The sequence below is a fragment of the Danio rerio genome, chromosome 12 (genome assembly GCF_052040795.2).
Source record: "Danio rerio strain M-AB ecotype USA chromosome 12, GRCz13ab, whole genome shotgun sequence".
NCBI classification, from domain to species: domain Eukaryota; kingdom Metazoa; phylum Chordata; class Actinopteri; order Cypriniformes; family Danionidae; genus Danio; species Danio rerio.
The window spans coordinates 26,643,834-26,668,110 of record NC_141032.1 but is presented as its reverse complement, the minus strand read 5'-3'; the positions used below and the strand labels follow the sequence as shown (position 1 = coordinate 26,668,110).

Sequence of the window (24,277 nt, the reverse complement as noted above, 5' to 3'; positions counted from 1 at the left end):
TCTTTTTTTTTTCTTTTTTACAGTAGAATGTTGTTTACAGTTTTCTCAATTGCTCTGGCACATTTTTCAAAACAGTCTTAACATCTTCTAAACTGTGAGTGCAAACCTCAAATCTGTTTGCTGGAACTTCAGAACTTTATTGCATGTCTGCAAAATGTAGTTACTCCCACAAATGATTTTAATTCATTCTACAAAACCTAGCAATCGTGTCATTAATTTGGCCAAGGCCACCAAAACATAAAGTGTATTTATCATCATGTGAGCCACACTGCTCAAAATGATCAGTTGTTTTTTCAACAGGACAGTCAACTGTGAAAATTAAGGTTAAAAAAAAAAAATCTGAAATTTGTTGTGAAGAGTGAATAGTACATATATATAAAAAATTACATGCAAAGTGCAATTTTGTTTATCCAATTGCTGTATTATGTATTTCATATTTCTTATGTTACCACAAATACACACACAAAAAAAAAAAAAACCGACAAAATACCAACCATAAAAAAAGAAGTTCCTGGTGAACATCCTGTGACGCTTGTTGGCCTTGCCAGAGATTACACTTCTTATAATTGCTCTTCCGTTACTGCAGTTCAGGATTGAGAATGTTGAGAATGTAATGATTCTGAATTGCTACCAAATATGATTGATAAATAGATAACGCAAATTGTATTGCAACTAAAGGTCCTTTCAACAAACAATGTCAATATTAGGTATTTATGGTGTACTTATGGTGTAAACGTGTGTATACAAATGCTGAATAAATGGTTGAATAAATGGTTTTGAGTGTGATGGCTTACACAAAGAAAAACGATTGAGAAGTTGTAAAGAGTTTGACAGTTTAAATGAAAATTGACTCATCAGTTTTGATCACAAGCCATATGCAATTACTTTTTGTCCAAACGACAGACAATTATACTTACTGTTTTTACACATGCACCAGAGCATTTGCAATTTGCTTAAATCAACAAGAAATGCCACTCTGAAGTGAACAATAAGCTAATGGTTCAGAGATCTAAACTTATTGTTTTAAAAAATGAAAATTTCAATCAAGAGTTGAGCCAAAGAAATTGCAAAAATTGTAATATGATAATGAATAAAAACAATATATTTGATATTAAATCAAATAAATGTCATAATTCAATTATCTACATATGATTTTTAATTACTAAAATGTATTTTAACAATAAATATTAATGGCAAGCAAATTGAAAAACAGGAAATGTACAGTGGATTTGGAAATGAATTGCATTACATACATTTCTTAAATGCAGCCCCTTCAAACTGTTCAAACTATCCAAACTATACAACAGCCAGTGCATATATAGGTGCAAATTCGATAATATTTTATGATGTTCATTAATTCACAATAAAACATTTTGTTAAAACCTGCAAAAACCTACAAATAAAAAAACATGAATGGGCAAACTGGCAGCGCTATCTGTTGACTGCACTTTGAAGTCAGACAAAATAACATCCGTGACATTTTAACAAAGCTATTCAGATTACAGGGAATTTACACATCAGTAAACATGAATTAGAGGCATCCCAGTGTTGCTGTGCTTCCTGGCAGACTTAATTGCTAATAAAAATGTGAGCAGCAAATAGAATCTCATGGTTAAACATGCAGAGAGCTTGTCTATTATTCAAATAGCCGTCAATCATTCAGCGGCATGGCGCTAGCAGTCTGACTGGACAATGACCTCAGAGGCAAATCACGCTGACGTTGTGCTAATCAGGACTAAAACACACTTTTAAGTGCCAGAAGAAAATCTGCAACACAAAAGACTTCAATAATCTTATACGCCTCACTACTATCTATCTCTCTTATTTTCCAAAGCAAGTGTTTTTTTTACACCATAAACCGAGAGTCGAGTCAATGTTTGGCCATAGGCAGTGAGTCAACATGCGTAGGCAGTTCTGAGGGAAAGACGGCGCTGGTTCAGGGTCTTAAGAAGAAACTAAGCCCAAAGTAAAAAAAAAAGATGAAACCGGAAAAATATATATCTAGGCTGAGCTTTGTCACTGTACACCCCATGACATCTCAGACTGTAACTAGTCTTATGATACTGGAAAGGGGATTTTTTTTCCTGCATAACCACCACCGTTTTTCTCCTGTTTATCCTCTTTTTTATAAGTGTGCATTGATTACTGAACATGCCTGCGGCTCTGGAGAAGCCTAGCTATCTTCTCTGTGAGCCCACAATCCCATCGCTCAACGGCTATAAATGTCTGCCACCTTCCCTTACAGAAACAGACGTGTTCTTTAGTGCTCAGACAGGCTTTGAAACCAAACTCGCTTTACCATCGTGTCCCAACAATACCTTAACTCCAGTGTGTTTTATTGAGCATTCTACATTCATTCATTTATCGGCATAGTCACCTTATTTATTAGGGGTTACCACAGCGGAATGAACTGCCAACTTATCCAGCATATGTTTTGCACAGCGGATGTTCTTCCCAGTACTGGGAAACATACACTCTCACATTCACTACAACCAATTTAGTTCCTTATGCCACATGGACTGTGGGTCAAATCAGAGCACCCGGAGGAAACCATGCAAACATGGGGAGAACATGCAAACTCCACACAAAAATGCCAACTGGTCCAACTGGGACTCGAACCAGTAATCTTGTTGCTATGAGGCGACATTGCTAATCTCACCCAAAGTGCCGTCCCGAGCATTCTACTTGCAGATGAAAATACGAGAACATACAATTTTCTACATTTTTAGGTCACTGCTCTGTCCTGTAGTTTTACACGTATGCCATGCTTAATATAATCAAAAGCATAGTACAAAAGAAGTAAGAGTTTTCCAATAAAAACTGTACAAAGTTAAAAAAAACACTTTAAAATTTCATCGTTATAGGTGATAAGCCCTATTTGCACTACCTATGACAAGCAGCGACATGCAATCATTGATTTTAATAGAGAGCTAGTGACTTCCGATAGCGATCTTCGGATACTCAAGCGACAGCAGCTGTTGGCGACAGGATATGGGTGCATCAAGCGGTGAAACAATGCTGAGAATCTCTTAAATTCGTGCAAATGAAGAGAAAAGTTTGCAAGAGACAGTCAATAAGAGAATAAGTACAGCTCACATTCTAGCATGCACAGGACGTCAACATGTTATCAGATTGACGTTTCAAATCGACGTTGTAGGGATGTTGCATTTTGCTTGGAAATTTAAATTGTGTTGACGTCAGAACCCAATGTCAGGTCGGCTTAAAAATCAACCAAAACTTAAAATCAACCAAATATCAACATCTAATGTTACAGCAGTCTATCAGACTTTGGTTGTTATATCTGATGAATACATGTCAGTATTTGATGTCAATATGATGTTGGTTTGGGCTACGCAGTGGCGCAGTAGGTAATGTTGTCACCTCACAGCAAGAAGGTCACTGGTTCGAGCCTCGGCTGGGTCAGTTGGCGTTTCTGTGTGGAGTTTGCATGTTCTCCCTGCGTTCGCGTGGGTTTCCTCTGGGTGGTATGGTTTCCATCACAGTCCAAAGACATGCAGTACAGGTGAATTGGGTGGGCTAAATTGTCCGTAGTGTGTGTGGATGTTTCCCAGAGATGGGTTGCGGCTGGAAGGGCATCCGCTGCGTAAAAACATGCTGGAAAAGTTGGCGGTTCATTCTGCTGTGTCAACCCCAGATTAATAAAGCAATTAAGAAGGAAAAGAAATTGAATGAATGAATGATGTTGGTTTAAGATGTTGGCTCGACATTGGATTTTGGTCAGTTTCAAACACAACCTAAAATCAACCAAATATCACCCTCATTTGACGTCATTATTGGATGTCAAAATAAAGTTATTCTTAGACGCTTGCTCAACACTGAATTTCATCACCTGACGTCACAACCTAATTATAACGTAATATTTATGTCTTATGCTGTGTGCCTACTGGGATGATCCTCACACTGTTCCTGCATTAGCTACTTGTAAGCTATTGGTATACTGTAGAACTACACAGACCAGTGTTTTTCGCAGATAAATAGCCGAAATGACAGCACACGATATTGTCTTGTTAATTTGTGTAATTAAGCTACTGATTCCATTTATATTTAGCGCTTTCCCTCCACAATGTTTATTTTCAGAGGCAAGAAATGTGTTCGCTGTCATGTTAATATCATACATAAACATTTCCTAGGCAACCTCAAGGTGGAAATTCCGACTAGCGATTTCAATCGCTATGCAAATAGCCACTACAAAGTCGCTGGTATTGTGAATGAGGCTTTAATCTGACAATTGGTGGTAATTTATTTAAATATCAATCCCTATTTAACTGATGGCCAGTTTTGACTGACTTTACAAGATTGTGAGCTATTCTTGTCAGATGAAGGCCAATGAGATTAGCCTTTCAGTCATAACGAGAAAAGTTGGTCATTTCAAATCTGTGATTTCTAGAATACTGCTCCATCCTTACAATGTCACTAACTCATTTAAGTCCTCCAAAAAGTCTGGTTGTCCACAAAAGGCACATACACTAGAGGAAAGGATAATGCAGGCAATCTTAATAAGCAATCAGTTCAAAATTTCAGCTGGAATTGCTTGTAAGTTCAACCCTGAAAGCATTGAATAAACTTTGCTGCAGAGCATGTTGAGTGGCCAGCCATCTGGACTAAACTTTATTTAAGCAATCAAAGAAAGTTTTATTTATTGAGCGACACAGTGTCTCACAGCAAGAATGTTAGAAAGGCGGGACTTGACGTACCTGTCTATCATCCTCATGACGCAGCACAAAGCAGAGCTATGCAGAGAAGCGCCCGCAGCTATGGCGAATGGCCTCATCCTATGTGCCTTTGTGTGTTATTGTGTGCGTCTATAACGAACTGACCACACACACACACGCCTATACACACACCTCTTCAGTGTTCAATAAACCAGTTTGATTGACCTTAACTGCCTGATCCACTCCTGTGTTCTGATCGACACCCCAAGGGCAAGGCTAGAGAAATTAGAACCTCCTCAGAATACAATCCTAACCTAACAACCCAACAAATTGGTCCTTCGAGCCGGAGCTCAGCCATTGTCTCCTGGATAAAGAGGATCAACGGTGGCAATATGCAGTTTGAAGGGGTGAATGCAGATGGCGCCAGAGGAGCCAGACCTAAGCGTCATGTTTATCCACCTGCCTATTTAGAGGACTATGACTTCACACCCTTACGTCATAAACAGGTCAGTCAGTCATTAATGCCTCATTCTACAGAACAATTATGGAGATACGGCCCTGCAGATGCTGCACAAATTTCACCTGCCCTGTCTGACCGTGCCAGCAGTCCTGTGAGTCAGTATTCATTAAATGTGGTGGATGAGTGGCCACCCGCTGCTGTTAATAAAGAGTATTCCTATGACAGACAACGGATGGGAGCACCTTTACAGTCTGGAGTTAATATACCCACTGTTCCGTCTGCTGTATCTTCACCATTTCACAGGCCCTGGGAAGAAACAGAGTATCAGTTATCACCACAAACTTGCTTAAGCCCCTCACATAGGCCTGCTCAGACTAAGCACCACTTGGAGTCTCTTCCAATGCCATCTTCCCATGCACTAAATACCAGTCAGTCATTTCAGTTGCACAATACTGTCGCTGCTCCATTAAGTTCAGATCTGAATTTTCATAGAGAAGGTAATAACTCAGTACTTACCTCAAAGCAGGCTGTGGAGCAAAGAAGTTATTCTGCTATGCCTAGCCACCCAGTGAAAGAGCCACAGACTGAACATGTACTCGTAGATTTTCTGGGTAAGATGCTTAACCAGCTTCACTTGATGAGGGACGAAATACAGACCGGAATGGGAGCTAAACGAGGCGTCCCAGAGTCATTTAAGACTCCTGCTCACCATGATACTTCTTCTGCTCACTATAAAATTGAATCTGTCCATAGAAATTCATGCCAATTGGCTCCTCCCCCCACGGATTCCAGAGCCCCCACTCATGAGCACAACTGGCATTCTGAGCGAACATTCAAACCTTATAACGTTGCTGATATGCCTCAACCTTACCACAGTGATGAGCCAAGGAGACCTAAAAATCAGACATCTTTGTTCAGAGCATCCACTCTGCATCCTGATGAGAGGGAAAGCACTTATCGTGGTCCCGCCCCAAACATTCCAGACTTCGTTACAGGGGATCCTAGTGAGTTCACCAGACTAAAGATTGCTCTTGAGAACCTGTTACCGCCTGATACTACTGAACTGTTCCGTTATCAGATATTGCTGGATCATCTAAGATTAGATGAAGCCCGCCTGGTAGCTGACTCCTACCTTAACTCACCGTTCCCTTATAGTGACACAATGGCAGCATTGACTGAGAGGTTTGGGCAACCTTACAAGTTAGCCCTACGTCGGATAGCTAGAGTGATGGATGCGCCTGACATTCGACGAGGCGATACCGCAGCCTTTGATAAGTTTGCCTTACAAATTAGATCCCTTGTTGGTATGTTGGAGACTTTAGGCCATGATGGTCAGGCTGAATTGAGATGTGGGTCACATGTGGAAAGACTGTTATGCAAACTACCTCCTGAAATGAGATCTGAGTTCAGGAGACACATGTTTCGTCGACCTGGTGCAGTGTATAACCTCCTTGATTTCTCTGAATGGCTGCAATATGAGGCCTGGTGTCAGAGCAGTGAGAGTTATGTTGTAGAACGCAGGCGCAGGGTGGAGCAGAGGACTGAGAAAGGAAGAGTAATAAACCCTCCTGGGCGGTCAGCTACAATACTCCATGGAGCCGAGGAGGGCCCTCCTAAACTACCTAATGTACCCAGCATAGTCCCCCCAGCCAGCTCAGGTATCCTCCAAACACAAATCAAAGCTTTCTGCCCATACTGTGACAAAACAGACCATTACCTCAGTCAATGCCCTACATTCAAGTCCTTTAACAAACAGCAGATCGCAGAATGGATTCAAACAAATCACCGCTGCTGGCGCTGTGGGAGGACACACCAGGCAGCAAAGTGCACCCTAAAAAAGCCATGCAGTATTTGTAAAGGTAGGCACCTACAGATCCTTCATGAAGTTAACTTCAAACCAGCGACTGAAGGATCGTGTTTGGTTAATTCAGCAACAGAGACTCTGTATCTGGATAAACCTACAGGATGTAGGAAGGTTCTCCTTAAGGTAGTCAGAGTTTTGCTTCGCCACAAAGACCAAACTCTAGATACCTACGCTGTCCTTGATGACGGATCGGAGAGGACAATTCTCCTGCCCCCTGCTGCCACAAAACTTGGTATCCATGGTCCGGTGGAAAGCTTAGCCCTACGCACTATTCGTCAGGATGTGCAAGCTGTCACTGGTGCTGCAGTCTCTTTCCAGATTTCTCCAGTTACCCAGCCACAGAAAGTATACAGAATCTCAGCTGCCTTTACTGCTGAACGTCTAGGACTAGCAGATCATTCGTACCCTTTGAGCATCCTGGAGAAGTATCAGCATCTAAAGAACCTTCCCCTGCAGCCCTTTGAGGGAGCACACCCATTGCTGTTAATTGGAGCAGACAATACTCACCTCATCACTCCCATATCACCTGTCCGCCTGGGCCCCTCTGGTGGACCAGCAGCAATACAGACCAGGCTGGGATGGACGTTACAGGGACCCATAAGACACTTAAAAGACCAGTTGTCATCACAACAGTGCCTCTTCTTGTCCCTGACCCCTGCTGAGCGACAGGTGAGGAAGGATGTGGAAAGGCTCTGGCAGATTGATGTTATGCCTTATCGTTGTGAGAAGCAGGTGACACGTTCAAAAGAAGATCGAGAGGCTATTCATCTCTTGGAGACTAAGACTACTCGGGTTGAGGTTAATGGCATTCTCCGCTATGCAACACCTCTATTGCGCAGAAAAGATTTCCCTCTCTTTTGTGCCCCCCAAGATGCTGTGATGCCTAATCTCAGGGGAATAGAGCGGCGGCTTACTCGGTCTCCAGAGAGGGCAGAGGTTTATAAGTCAGAGATAAAGAAGTTGGAGCTGGCTGGGGCTGCCATCAAGCTGCAGAATGAGGAGAAGGAAAGCACTAGAGAAAAATGGTATATTCCCCATCACATGATCACTCACAATGAGAAAAATCGCCTTGTATTCAACTGTTCCTTCGAATATGAGGGACTGAACCTGAATGACTCCTTGCTTCCTGGTCCAGTCTTAAGTCCCTCTCTCCTGGGTGTCCTCTTGCGATTTAGAGAACATTGTGTAGCCATCAGCGGGGATATACGTGGCATGTTTCATCAGGTCCTGCTACTGCCTGAGGACAGGCCACTCCTGCGCTTCCTGTGGCGTGACCTGCGACGGGAGGAACCGCCAGACACATATGAGTGGCAAGTTCTTCCTTTCGGGACGACATGTAGCCCCTGCTGTGCGACCTTCGCCCTACAGCAACATGTGGCATTGCACAGTACCCCTGATGAGGATGTAAGATTCTCAGTAAACAAGTGTTTCTACGTGGACAACTGTCTACAAAGCCTACCCTCTGCACAGGAAGCACGACAGTTAGTGGACAAGTTACGCGCTCTCCTATCCTCCGGTGGTTTCGACATCCGACAGTGGGCAAGTAATAAAGGGGAAGTTATCAGTCACCTACCACCTGAGGCCAGGTCCACTAAGCTGGAGTTATGGCTTTCTCAAGACAAAGCTGAACCACGTGAGTCAACATTAGGCCTGAGTTGGCACTGTAAATCAGACAATCTGGGCTTTAAACACCGACCTATCACATATAATGCCCTGACAATGCGTAACATTTACCGGGTGCTGGCGAGTCAGTACGACCCCCTTGGAGTTATCCTTCCATATACTACTAGGGCTAAGGTGATAGTGCAGCACCTCTGGGTCAAGCACAGGGACTGGGATGATCCTCAACTTCCTGGTGAACTTCAACAGGAATGGATGAAATGGGAAGAAGAACTAAAATATCTACCTGAGGTGACACTACCTAGATGCTATTACCCCTACTACATGGATCACTCAGATGTGCGACGAGAAATTCATATCTTTAGTGACGCTTCTGAGAAGGCATATGGAGCTGTTGCTTACCTGCTCACAGAAGATCATCAGGGAGAACTCCATCTAGCCTTCCTGCTAGCCCGATCACGAGTAGCTCCACGAAAGCAGCAGTCCATTCCGAGGCTTGAGCTTTGTGCTGCTTTGATAGGTGCACAGTTAGCAAAGTTGCTCGTAAATGAGCTCACTGTGAAGTTGGACAAATTTACTTACTGGACTGATTCCACTATTGTCCTCCACTGGCTATGTTCAGAATCCTGTAGGTACAAGGTCTTTGTGGGTACCAGGGTGGCGGAGATTCAGGAGTTGACGGACTGTGCAGAATGGAGATACGTCAATTCGGAAGAAAACCCTGCCGACGACCTGACTCGAGGCAAGAACCTGCAAGACCTTATTGGACCCAACAGATGGCATAATGGTCCAAAGTTTTTAATGCAGCCTCAAGAAAAGTGGCCTTCTCACCCCAACTCCCAATTTTCGGATGCTGTGGATGAAACTGAACTTAAGAGAGGAACATTTTGTGGAATCACTATTACTTCCCCAACGACTTTAGATGGAAAGCAATGCAGAAGCTGGAATGAGCTGGTGGAGGCAATTGCACAGGAGTTGCACGGGGCGGCTGCCCTTGATAATTCACTCACAGCTGATGCTTACAAAGATGCAGAGACTGTGGCTTTGAGAGGGATACAGATGGACTGTTTTCCTGAGGATTTTCAGCTGCTAAAAGCTAATAAACCAGTTCGCTCTAACAGTCGGCTATTATGTCTTTCCCCAGAGTTTGACTCAGAAACCCAACTTATACGAGTGGGAGGACGTCTGAGACGAGTAGAAGTCCTTGACCCAGCCACTATTCATCCCATAGTACTTGACCCTCATCATCCATACACCCAACTGCTTATCAAAGACTATGATGCTCGACTCCTTCACCCGGGACCAGAGCGAGTGTTTGCTGAACTCCGCAGAAGAGTGTGGATTCTGAGGGGTAGGGAGGCAGTCAAGAAGTACCAAAGGACATGCCTTGATTGTTGTAAATGGAGGTCAAAGCCAGCTACACAGCAGATGGTCGATCTACCCCCGCCAAGACTCAGATTGTTTAAGCCAGCATTCTATTCAGCAGGCATGGATTGTTTTGGCCCATTGATGGTGACATTAGGTCGAAGGACAGAAAAAAGGTGGGGCCTCCTGTTCAAGTGTCTCACCACCCGTGCCGTGCACATAGAAGTGCTAACCTCTATGACCAGTGATGCCTTCCTAATGGCATTGAGAAGGTTCATTGGCCGACGTGGCCAGCCTGCAGAACTATACTCTGACCAAGGCACAAACTTTCGAGGTGGCGAAACAGAACTCAGAGAAACCTTCAGCACCCTAGGTTCAGACCTACAGCAGTTGTTAGCCAAACAGAGGATCAATTTCCACTTCAATCCTCCTGCGTCTCCCCACTTTGGTGGTGTATGGGAGAGGGAGATTCGTTCAATAAAAATGGCTCTCCGCACAGCTCTGGGCTCAGAGACTGTGTCCGAAGAAGTTCTCCAGACTGTTTTGATTGAAGTAGAAGCCATCTTGAATTCTAAACCTTTAGGTTATGTTTCAGCAGATCTGGCTGACCTGGACCCAGTCACTCCCAATTGCCTGCTGATGGGGCGGCCAGATGGTTCCTTACCCCAAGTAGTATATCCTGAGTCTGATCTCCTTACTAAACGGAGATGGAGGCATTCCCAGATATTGGCTGACAGATTCTGGACTGCTTTCATTAAACATTACTTACCAGCTATGCAGACAAGAGGAAAGTGGCAAAGATCAACACCTGACATTGAGCCTGGCACAGTAGCTATGCTAGTTGACCCCCAGCTGCCGCGAGCCCTATGGCAAATTGGAAAAGTAACTAGAGTATTTCCAGGAGCAGATGGACATGTCAGAACAGCAGAGATCCAGATAAAAAACAGGACATATACACGGCCAATATCTCGTCTGATTGTACTTCCGGAAATCCCTGAAGAGGAGGATCATATGGGGAGTAAAGAAACACAGCAACCAATTTGAGGCAAATTTAACAGAGCAAATTTACAAATAAATTTGGGGGCGGCAATGTTAGAGAGGCGGGACTTGACGTACCTGTCTATCATCCTCATGACGCAGCACAAAGCAGAGCTATGCAGAGAAGCGCCCGCAGCTATGGCGAATGGCCTCATCCTATGTGCCTTTGTGTGTTATTGTGTGCGTCTATAACGAACTGACCACACACACACACGCCTATACACACACCTCTTCAGTGTTCAATAAACCAGTTTGATTGACCTTAACTGCCTGATCCACTCCTGTGTTCTGATCGACACCCCAAGGGCAAGGCTAGAGAAATTAGAACCTCCTCAGAATACAATCCTAACCTAACAACCCAACAAAGAAGGTCACTATTTCTAATCCCAGCTTGAGCAAGAGACTTACCTGAGTGGAGCTTGCATGTTCTCCTTATCTCTGCATAGGTTTTCTCCAGGTGTTTCGGTTTCCCCTACAGTCCAATGCAATGTGAAATAAAGTAGGCGAATTGGATAAACTAAATTGGCCGTAGTGTTTGAATGAGAGCGTGTATGAATGTTTCCCAGCACTGAGGATTGTACTCACACTATGCTATCCGAAAAGTGCCCAGGCCTGTTTCCCGGATTGTTTGAGAAGTGTGAATGCGCTGAATCAGGTAAGTGCGCTGAGTGCGGTTCACTTGGGCTTTGGCGCGATACGCTTGTGAGTGCAAAACGCACCTAAGCCCGAAATTGAAAGCAAGGTGTGACTTTTAAGGAACTGTTTCATATGGATTAATTAATCATTCTTCCTGTTCAGTGAATGCAAACCGATGTAGATTATTTAAGATGCAAACCCGCATTGCACCACAGCTGTGCCTTCAGCAAATTCCTGCAGCTCGAGGACTTTATGACTGTTCATGAGCGTCAAAAGTGGCGGATCTGTTTGGCGAAATATTTGATTGTGTGTCACCGCATTCCAAACGACTCAAACAATATAACTAGAGAAATGTCCAGTGTGCTGAGCGAGGGCGCTTTTCTACTGAACAGTGCATCATCTATGATGTAAGCGTGCCCAGGCCCAAATGTAATGTGAGTGCAGGCCGTCGGGGGAGAAGGGAGAGGGGAGAGGGGACAAGCGTGCTTTGGCCCGGTTCAAAGCAACTGTACATAGTGTGAGTTCACCCTTAGTGCTGGGCTGAAGTATCTGCTGTGTAAAACAATTGTCAGGGTAATTGGCAGTTCATTACACAGCAAAAGAGGAATTTTTTTCTTTAATGTGAAATAATGAAATGGCCAGCCCAGAGTCCTGACATAAGCCTGGCTGAAAATCCCTGAAAGATCCTTGGTGAAATAAATTCATGGATAAGAAACCTACTACAGTCAGTAAACGGTGGAAGTGCCAGCAAATGTGGCTGCAGAAATATTCTGAAATTATTAAAAGCAGATGAAATTTTAGTTTAATCTTTCATCGTGGCTTTTCCCCGATCTCCAATCTTTCTTCAGTGCCTTTGTTATTTTGTAAAAAGCTAAGTTACTTGCATGGTATAGCCACAACAAATAAATCCTACAAATTTTGCACAATGAAGATTACATTATTAAATGTTAATAAATTGTTGTCTAATTTTAATCTCCACTGTAGGCACAGTTATATCATCATATATTAGTGTAATCATACGGTATGCAGTATGTGTCACAGATGGCAAAGCATTTAGGCGCCAGTCAGTTGACAACTCTGTGAATAATCGAGCGCTCTTTCAGAGACGATGGTGTCTAGCATGGCATTCGTATCAATGCTATTAGACCCAGTTCCAGTTTATGGGTGCAGACCTCATCTAATGGAACCGAATGTTGTATGACATAAAAACATCACGAGTGAGTAATGTCTCCATGGTGCTTTCGCATAGTGAGCACACTTGTCACTGGTTTGTGTCAATTTCATGAGCTGTTACATCGACAAAAAAAAAAATATGTTAAAGGCTGGGTCATTTTATAGTCACGGCACGCAAGTAGTGACGCCTGCTGAGTGTCAGGGTGTCACATGGTACAGTTGCTCGGAATGCTTATCTAATCACGCCTTTCTTTCTTGTGTCAGGGTGCACCTTATTACATTAGCCATGACATGGATCAGAGCACATCTAATTCAACTATGCACGCAAGACGGACGTTAAAAAGCAACGACGTGTGGGACAGCCTGAATCCAAATCCTGCATTGGCGGCTGGTAGCTATGCATGCTGATTTTGGCAATGGTCAGACTCGTGGGCAGGAATTTGCAGGAACAATTGGCTCGGATGAGATCAATGAGGCGCTTAATATAATAGCACATGTAAAACTGGCAAATCAACTGATTTAACTCTACAAAAGGGCTGGTCTATGGGACTCGAGTTTTCATCCTGCATCCAGACAGTGTTTCATGGTGATTTCAGTGCTGACTGTGACTCTTTTTCCACTTGATTGATTAGACACTAGCCTAGTGATGAAAGTGATCTGGGACGGAGCTAAGGCAGCGCTCGCAGAGAGGTTACATGGTTCACTGGCTAGAGCTTTGAAAATGCCAACCACCAGCAGCTCCAGTCTCCACTGGAGATGTTTTCAGACACAATACACTAGGGTTCACAAGCCCATTTGTTGAAAATGCTTTTGTTTTGCATTTTTCTCATTTAATTTTTTTTTTACTTTTTTTATGAGAAAATGTACAAATTGTACAATGTACTATGTACAAAACTGTTTCTTTGCAAAGATGAGCTGAAACTCTGAATTTGATATGCCATGAGTTTTTATGTTAATCGTGACATTTTTGAACAGTCAAAAATGTCGGCAATTGCAATAAATTTTTTTTCCAAATATAGATATACATGCATGTGTCGCTAATGAGATCTATGGATGTACAGATTCTTTCACATGATCGGAAATCAGGCACGATCACAGGGTTTAAGACTTGATTAAAATAAGGCAGTTCTGAAGGTAAAAGTGGGTCCAACCCTGTACTAATAAGGTGTACCTAATAAAGTGGCCAGTGAGTGTATATTTATAGTTATGCAGCGGCACAGAGTTAGACCTCTTTCTTGACTTAATACAGAAACAGTAACATGTGCAGCATGACATGACTTTGCTGCAAAGACGCTATTGGCTAAATGCCGGCAAAGTAGAACATGAAAGCAGCTTGAAACAGACAGCGCAAGTATGTCTTTGGTCTGGATGAATTATAAAGTTGATGATGACAACATATGACAACATTATTCTTTATTATTTTTTTATGTATTATAGAAGTATCAGATCGGATTTCGGTATTGGTAGATACTCACAATCAAATGACTCAGACTTGGACTTGAAGACAAAAAAAAAAAATTTAAAAAATGATCCTTTTTAAGCGTATGGAATGATTTTACAAACAATTTGCTAATTGAAATTCATAATGACCAACACAATCTACCAAAAGCAGTCTAAATTAAAAATATTGTGGCTTGGTAAATTATACATTGAAAAAAATGATTTCTGCTAAATTGATGCAAACAATCTATATGGGATAAATTTAAACACAATTTGAATTTAGTAATGTTTGACTTAATTTGTTTGTTTACATAAATTGTTTACTAAAACTTAACTTTAAAAAAATCATTTTCAAAATCTTATTTTTTTCAGTGCATGTTTGGATAATTCTTTCCTCTGATATTTCAAATAATTAAAAAAATAAACAGATAATTCTCTATGTTCTGCTCTGTGCTCTGCAGTTTGTGAACTGCTTTACTGAACCATCATGTCAAGCAAAAAGGGCACAAACACGATGCTTGGGAGTGGTAAATAATAACACAAACACCCCATTACTTTACCTCTCTCCTAAACATGTTTTGCATCTAATAATTAAACTCATACAAATACAAATGTAGGCGGCACGGTGGCTCAGTGATTAACACTGCTGCCTCCCAGCAAGAAGATCGCTGGTTCAGGTCCCGCCTGGGCCAGTAGGCATTTCTGTTTGGAGTTTGCATGTGAGTGTTTGCATGAGTTTCCTCTGGGTGCTCCTGTTTCCCCCACAGTCCAAAGACAAAGAAATTGGCCATAGTGTATGAGTGGGTGTATGTGAGAATGTTAGAGTGTATGGTTGTTTCCCAGTACTAAGTTGCAGCTGGAAGGGCATATGCTGGAAAAGTTGGCGGTTTATTCTGCTGTGGCAACCCCTGATAAATAAGTGACTAAAGCAAAGTAAAATTAATTAATGAAATCTAACTGTAATCAGGTCAACTGCATGTCCATGCCTTAATTTTCCATCTCTGTGTCTAGAATTCTGACAGTATTTATCATGTTTCCACCATTTTGCAAGAAATTATTTAAAATGTTATGATGTTGTAAAATGTAAATTTTTGTGAGCTATATTTTTTTCAATTGTAAATTACAAAATGTACTTATTTTACAGTAAATTTACTTATTTGTAATACAAAATACCATAATGTCCAATTAAATTTAAAGGACACCTACAATGAAAATCACCTTTTTGAAGCTGTTTGGACAGAACTGTGTGCAGGTATAGTATGTCCACAGTTATATTGGAGTGATATAAAGACAATAAGTCTCTTTTTTTTAATTTCCTGGTGTCAAAATGGGTTTCAAATCCCAAAATCCCAAATTGACCGCAACGTGACGTAGGAGTGTAGTTTCTCCGCCCACCAAATTGATTGACAGCCTCATATTAACATGTATAGTCTCTGTAGTAATGCATATAATCATATCAACAAGACAGGACGTCCACAAAGGGAGTGGGATTAAAAGATCTGTTCAGCTCTCTGTGATCATCAATCATCATAAAATGTGATCAAGAATGAGTTTTACAAGTATAAAACCACTTTAAACAGTGCATGTTAGTAATGAATTACAGCAATTTTACCGTCTTTACTTTATCACCACAGCTGCATGTCAGCACAATTATAAAAGAAGATGCTTCAATCCCAGTTTGTGGACGTTAAATCAGGTTTATTTTGTACGTTAGCATAACAGATATTCATACAGCAGTGGATTCTAACATGTATCCTTTCACATTTGCCGGGCAAAAGCAGTGCAAAGTTAAACGTGCATGCTGTGTGTCAGTGTGTGTCACTGTGCGTGAAATTTGTAATGACATTGTGTGTGACTCAGCACAGAAAGACTTGAACTAACTCCACAACAAATACATCAAATAATCATTGGGAAAATTCTTACTGTTGTAACATATTGTAACCTGCATTCTGGAGATAAACATTCCATTTAACATTCCAGAAAACAATCTGGGTGAATCGCCAGGACAATAAAATCACTTGGTGACGAAAAGTCTGGCTTGGTAATCCCTTGGTGACATGTTAACAAGTCTGGGAGACTTCACAGAACCACTCTCTGCCTACTTCAAAAGAACGTGACAGATAAGATAAGAAAAGGAAAAAAACCTCTTTAGCCAACATTCTGCTCACAGACAAGACATTCCTCAAAATTAAACAAAGACATTTATAACCCAAATCTCTTGTTTAATTTCATTTAACTTTTGTAATGTGTACAATACCTGATATAGACTATACACATTCACGCTTGCAGGCCTTTTTAAAAGCATCAAGGATGTAAGGATATGGGAACTATGTGATGTACTTGTAGAGTGTTTGGTGTCAATAGAATGCCCTGGACATTTTATAACACATGATGCATAGATCGAGACCATAACTCGCATTGCTTTATTCTTTAAAGCCCTGTATTAAATGCCTGTCCGCATGCTTTAGGCGGGCGCTCAAATTTGCATACGTGCAGCCCAGAGACAAAGGAAGGTTCGCGCGCAAACTTTCCCCTGAAATCATTGGTCAGAATGCTGTACGGGTTGTCACGTGACCCGCAGGTATAAGCACACTTCCCCCCAAACATCTGGGCAGAAAGAGAACTTCCCAAAAAGGAACATCATTGACGGTGGCCCTCGGGCCACACGTGGCTTTATAAGCCGCATGGACTTTTTCCCGCCACGCTTTCTTTATTTTCCGGCAAAGTAAATTCAGTTTAAAGTTTGCGATCGTGTTCGTCCGAACTGCATTACAAACTCCACGCATCAAAGGACATCAAGAGTAGTTTCATCACGACGGAAGAGAGACACATAAAAGAGACCTCCAGACATGAAAAAACCAGGTGATTTTAATTATGCGATTAAGCTGTGCCCCTTTTATCAAAAAGGTGTTTTTTATAACCTTGGTGGTCCTTAATGGTGCGTGTGGAACTGAAAGTTTTGTCACTTTTTACCTGAAATCTATAATTCCTAGCTTTACTATTTCTCTTTGCTGTTACACGTTCTTTAGACCCGATATCTCCACGTGGTTTACCTTTGTTTTGTGTTTAATGTATGTTTGTGCGTTTGTTTGTTCGTCACGTCTGACTAGTCAATAAATTCCATTATAATCAAATGAATTGTATTGTTTGCCTCACGAGAAAATGTCACTGAAATACAGATTCCCCTGCCTAGCTATGATAAGTTGTTTAAAACTTTTGAATGATTAATCTACTTCACAAGAAGTAGCAATTAAATTCCCTTTTTCTAAATGAATAGGTTACAGTGTCCGCTCGGAAGAGCGGCGGCTCTGCTTGTGTTCGTTTGGTCAAATTGACAATAAATTGATCCGGAATATTAATGATTAACAATAATTCGTTATTGTTGATAATTAATATTCATAATCTGGGAATCCGCTCGGTCGCGCGAGCATGATCATTTACAATCATATGTTGGTTTGACCAAGCTGACTGAAGCTTAAGCCGGAATATTAATAATTAAGAATAAACCGTTATTGTTGATTATTAATATTCATAAAATGAGCTAATTTCATGCTACACTGTAATATTTCTCACCAATGCTACGTTACATCTGCTTCCTTTATGTCTGTCTGTTATCTGACACAGCCATGGCTGAGATTGAGGCACACTCTAAAAGGCACATGGGAATGGTGGCCAGGGAGAACTAGCATTAACGGCGCAGGCAACAAAAACAGCTACATGGTGTTAATAGTAGAAAATTCAGAGATCCAATGTTCTGAAAGGTATGATAAATATTCTGATGGGTGTTTTGAGCTGAAACTTTGCAGACACATTCTGAAGACACAGAAGACTTATAATAAATCTGGAAAAAGGGGTAAAATAGGTGCCCTTTAATTTTTGTTTATTGTTTTTAATAGGGCATATTTAGAGTCTTTACTTGATAAAATATTTAATTCTTAAAGGGTCACGAAACACCAAAACACATTTTTTGAGCTGTTGACAGTCGTATATGTGTCCCACACTGCTAAAAACACTATTAGGACACCTATATTTCACTAAAAAGTGTAAATTGGTTGTTTTTGCGTTATTTCAAGCAAATTTGTACTTCCTGTTTGAAACGAATTTTTGAAGCTGCGTCACGGTCATGACATAATAGCGTGTATTCCAGCGTGCAGACTGGGCGTCTGTGCCTGAGTGAGTCTTATTACGTCTTACAGTGTGATGCATTAATGCATGAGTAAGGCTTGGGTCAAACCAATCAGCGCGCTCTATTGTGCAACTTCATTAATATTCATTATTGTCACCGTGTTTACACCACAAAGACGCCACGTTGTGTTGGCAAAACAAGCGTGAAGTGTTGCTTTTATAGTTTGCTGCTGTTAAGTTTCGTTTTTATTTTCTCTCTGTGAGAGCTTATCTGGATCACGTGTGGATTAACAGTGTACGCGACGCGCGACAACAATAACTTACGTGTGTAAGGAGGATTATTGTTTACCTGAGAGCTGTTCTCATCTGCAAACGCTGAAATCTGGATTTGCTTGTAGTATTCTCTCCATAAAGACGCGGGTCTAGTTACTGGTGATTGTTCTGCCTCTACAGATTTGGTAAGTGAGCGACCAGTGCTCTTTGTTTATTCAGTTTGTTCGTATCGAATTAAGTTAACTATTGCACTGAGTGCAGAAATGTTAGCACCGCATTTTGTGACCGGAATAACACACGCGGCTTTCTGACACTACCTGCCGTGTGTATCTAAGTTTCCGGGAAATGCAGAGTTTTTTTTTTTCTCATTCGCCATGCGGTATCAAACATTGCATGAAAAATACACGCTTGCAGCATCTCGTTTGTCGCGAGAGGCATGAATGAATTCCCTGAATGAAAGAGCCAAACTGCAGTTAAAGTCCAACATTTAATAATTTGGCAAATAATTTGACTACAGATGTCCATGTAGGTTAAACACCATCACTTTCTCCTGTCTGTGTGGGTGTGTATTTTGACTCTGAAACTCGCGCGTGCACAAATAGACACTCCCACACCATCCCACTTTAGTTTCTCCGACACTCCCTCCTAAACAGAGCTGGACACGCCCACTTTTCTGACTTTTTCCAAAGTAGAGGTGTGAAAACACCCTGCTGAAACGAGGGGGTTTCATGGCCCTTTAAAATATCAAATATTAAAATATTCACATTTTACCAGTGACGAGTTGCAGCTGGAAGGGCTGCATAAAACATATGCTGGATAAGTTGTCGGTTCATTCCGATGTGGCGACCCCAGATTAATAAAGGGACTAAGCCGAAAAGAAAATGAATGAATGAAAATATCTACATTTCTAAATCGTTAAAGGTAGCCTTCTGCACTGGCCTAAAAATTTTTACAATGTCACACACACACATCTTATGATGGGAATCAAACATGAATGCACTGCACATGAATGCATTTTTGATCCACACAAACAAACACAACAACGCCACATCAGGACACACATCATGCCTCAGATTATATCATGCTGCACATTTCCCTGCAGAGCAGCCTCAGCCTGTCTAACAGCCACGTGTAGAGGAAGAATTTCAGTGCCAGGTTTGAGTGATGTCAGTCAGCGGCATGTTTATCCTAAGGCGCTCATTGCCTGCTCTTTAAACACAGGGCTACGAGCTCCTATCGCATCGCCCCTCCAAATCTCTTTAGCACATGATGAACCTTTAACAATACCCTTGCTTACATCTGTTACTGTTCTTTAAAGTAATTTCTGTCCCTTGCTCCCTAAAGCATGGTAAAATTGGAAGCGTCTGCTTTGAATAAAAGGCAAATTACTGCCTGTCCTTAGCACACATAAGCAAGAACACACATAAAAACATGTGCATACTCAATGGCAAACGATTGCCGATTATGACTTTTGCATTATCCTTTTAAACGCTATCATAAAACTGGAAGGTTCTTTGCTGTGATGAAATTCTCAGTGGTAATGAATCTTTTATGGAGTCAAAGTTAACAGAGAAGTCACATCAGGCGCTCTCACACTGTGTTTTCTACTTGTTTTTAGCATCTTCGTCCCCTCTAATTGCATTAATGCAAACAAGACAGTGACACTTCAAAAGCCAGCAGAGATCATTTAGTAGGAGATCACAGCAGTCAATAATACTACAAGACTCACCGCCGCCACCTCTGGCCAGAACGAGAAACTACGCTAACAGCAGCACCTGACAGAGTCTGCCAATTTCTACAAATTACTCCTCTGACCTCCACTTTCCATGTGCGATGGTTGAGAGCCAAATGATGGCAATTTCCCTCAAAATGCTCTCAGCTGTCTTGTGCTTTGGCAAGTGATACCGCAATCCCATCCGTTTAGATTAGCTACACTGAATAAGGAATGGCAAAATGAATGGGACGTAGTTCGTGTAATATTTATAACTGGAGTTACTTAAATGTGCTTTATTGATTTTTCGTTTGCATGCCAGGGAACAACAGAAATGCATACCGATCATCGGAAAGTTGCAGAGGTGAGATTGATAGGTTTATTCTTAAAACTGAGGCTCTATCTGATTGGTATGCATCATAATGGCCGTGCATCCTGTCGGAGAATAAATCTATCATATCATTTTTCTGTACCACCACAAATTCAACGCCAGTCAGCCAATGCAGGAATGACAGCAGTAATTTTCCCACTGTCCCATGGTGGGGGAGCCTCATCTCCACAACGCTGCACCGTCAGCGAAATATGGAGCCAGAGTGCAGGAGCAAACCACCCATGCGTGGCGCACACACACACACACACAGAAATGAATGCACACATCCAACGTAAGAGACCAAAAGATTCAAAGCAATGCTGTTTGGATGGTCATCTTCAAGCCAGGGTGGGAGGTTGGGAGGGGGAGGGGGGTGATAATGCAGCCTGGAGCAATTAGCACAACCATGGAGACCAACTGGAGGAGGGTGAGGATTTATGGCCTGTAGGTCAGCTCTTATCGGACGGGTGCTCTTTCTGACGCAGAATTAATGGGAAATGGTTTTTACATGCCTCACTGGATTCCTGAACAAACTCAATGAGTTTCAACATAAAATTACAAAGTATTGAAATTTCTGAAACAAAATGCATGTACTGAATTCCCATCAGCAGAGTCAAGAACGCAGAAATTCATGATCATAATAACGATTCTTAACATTTCAAGATCCCTCTGTCAGATTTTAGATTTATGTTTGAATTAATTAGAGATTTTTCTAACTATACTTTAGTTTTATGTCTGTACTGAATTAAATGTAAATGTGTGTGGTGAGATAATTGAAAAACATGTTTACAGTTTGTGTATAATACTTTTGGATGCTAGCATAAAATTGAGACTCTTAAATTTAATTTAAAAAGCCCATGTTTTACTCACCTTAAAGGATTCCTAGGTGTAAGACATTACTTTTAATTAGAATTTTTTAGCACATTTTATTTCTTAGCCATATTGAACGCAATGCTACATTGAGTTAAATGACTGCTGGCATTCTAGAGCTTTACATTATATTATATTTATGTTAAATAAATACACTCACTGGCCACTTTATTAGGAACACCTTATTAGTGCAGGGTTGGACCCACTTTTGCCTTCAGAACTGCCTTAATCCTCTGTAGCATAGATTCAACAAGGTACTGGAAATATTCCTCAGAGATTTTGGTCCATATTGACATGATAGCATCACGCAGTTGTTGCAGATTTGTCAGCTGCACACCCATGATGTGAACACATCCCAAAGGTACTCTATTGGGTTGAGATCTGGTGCCTGTGGAGGCCATTTAAGTACAGTGAACTTATTGTCATGTTCAAGAAACCAGTCTAAAATGATTCATGCTTTATGACCTGTTATCCTGCAGGAAGTAGCCATCAGAGGATGGGTACACTGTGGTCATAAAGAGATGGACAGGGTCAACTATGCTTAGGTAGGCTGTGGCATTGACACGATGAGACGACTCATCTGACGACTCATCAGGCAACGGTTTTCCTTCTATTGTCCAATTTTGGTGAGCCTGTATAAATTTTAGCCTCAGTTTTCTGATCTAAGCTGATAGAAGAGGCACCCGGTGTGGTCTTCAGCTGCTGTAGCCCATCCACCTCAAGGTTTAACGCGCTGTGCATTCAGAGTTGCTTTTCTGTATATCTCAGTTGTAACGAGTGGTTAAGTTACTGTTGCCTTTCTATCAGCTCGAACCAGTCTGACCATTCTCCTCTGACCTCTGGCATCAACAAGACATTTGCGCACACAGAACTGCCATTCACTCGATATTTTCTCTTTTTCTGACGATTCTCTGTAAACCCTAGAGATGGTTGTGTGTGAAAATCCCAGTAGATCAGCAGTTTCTTAAATAGTGAAATACCAACAACCATGCCATGTTCAAAGTCAGCTAAATCACCTTGCTTCCTCATTCTGATGTTTGGTTTAAACTGCACCAGATCGTCTCGACCATGTCTATATGCCTTAATACATTAAGTTGCTGACACGTGATTGGCTGATTAACAATTTGCGTTAAAGAGCAGTTTGAGAGGTGTACCTAATAAAATGACCGGTTAGTTTATGTATTAATATATATATTTTCCCCCATATACCCTTAAAATACATTGTGATACAACAGCAATTTTTGTAAATGCTACAGTAATAACACTGATTAAATATTAATTGACGGAAAAGTGCATATTTTTGAAAACAATACCATTATCATCTCTCATAACCACAAAAAACATGACTTGGTGAAAATGCTGACATGTGCATGCAGTACAATCAACATTTATCTTACATTGTCAATAAATATTTGAGAATACTGGACAACCAAAACAACCATTAAGGACTTCAAGCCTGATTCTGCATATGTGTGTAAACATAGTCTTAAAATTAATGATGCCAGGAAGAACCAAAAAGTGTTTTTTTTTCTGTGATGCCATAGAACAGTGAATCAGCAACAGGTGGCCCAAGGGCCAAAAGTGGCCCGCCAGCATCAATATCTGGCCCGCAGCCAGAATATTTTGATAGGGGCTTGTTCTGAAATAGATCTGTCATGACAGCAATAGTTACAGGGCTACTCACAATCATTTGCTTTTTTTTTTAAAAAAATGCCTTCAAAATAAAAGCAAGAGACTAATTTTAAGCAATGTTTTATTCCGAGATGAATTGAGAGCTTTTAACCTAAAAAGCTCTGAAAAGCATTCAGAGCTAGAAACACCGTTAAAATATCCATCTGGAAATGGGTGTGTATTATTTATCTCAAATGTTAACATCACTCTGCACTCGACATAATACTGTAGCATACCTACAGTATGCAAACAATTTTAAAAGTTTAATGCGTGAGGATGCCAAGGAATAATTCTGATTGTAAAGGTAGGCAACATCCAATAATAATAAGGCACGCCAAATAAAACAGTTTATTTTTAATGATAACATGTATTATTCACAATATGGCCATATGTATTAATTATAATCATGACGGATCATGACAGCTCTCATAACATTACTTGTGAGAATACAAGAACTGAAAAATGCCATTAATGTGCTTATTTAAGTCCTCTTTATTTATTCATTTCTTTTCATTTTATCTTTTCTGTATCTCCCACATGTGTTTTAGCAAGACGATAGTACTAATGCAATAAACTTGTTAGATAACGCATTAATACTCTATTAATTTATCCAACGCAAAACACTGACACCACCACAATGGGGCTTTTTGTTAATGACTGTTCTATTTGGATTTACATACAGTAAGCTCACTGACAGTTACAAAAGACACTGTAACAGTCTGTCACAAGGAATTGAGTTGAATTTTCTATCAAATAATTTCTAAAATTATCCGTTGACTATGTACTTTTCCACCATCTTTTCTTTGGTCTTATGCCAGACTTGCATGCTAAACCCTGCCATTGAAGATCCCCCTTTAGTTTTTGTCATGGAAGCTCTTTTTCATAGCATGTAGAACATTTTCATGATCAAAAGTATCATCTTCCACTGTGAAGAACCTTTCGTGGAAAGAAAACGTCTATGGATGTTAAAAGGTTTTTTTCTGAGAAC

General features: G+C 41.1%; 1 long non-coding RNA gene across 1 annotated transcript; it reads left to right on the top strand.

Moving 5' to 3' along the window:
* Positions 1-16,878: 16,878 nt before the first annotated feature.
* LOC147841401 (uncharacterized) lies at positions 16,879-23,879 on the top strand. Its single transcript, XR_015504150.1, has 2 exons — positions 16,879-17,131; positions 20,286-23,879. It is a non-coding gene; the product is annotated as an uncharacterized LOC147841401 (long non-coding RNA).
* The last annotated feature ends 398 nt before the right edge of the window (positions 23,880-24,277 follow it).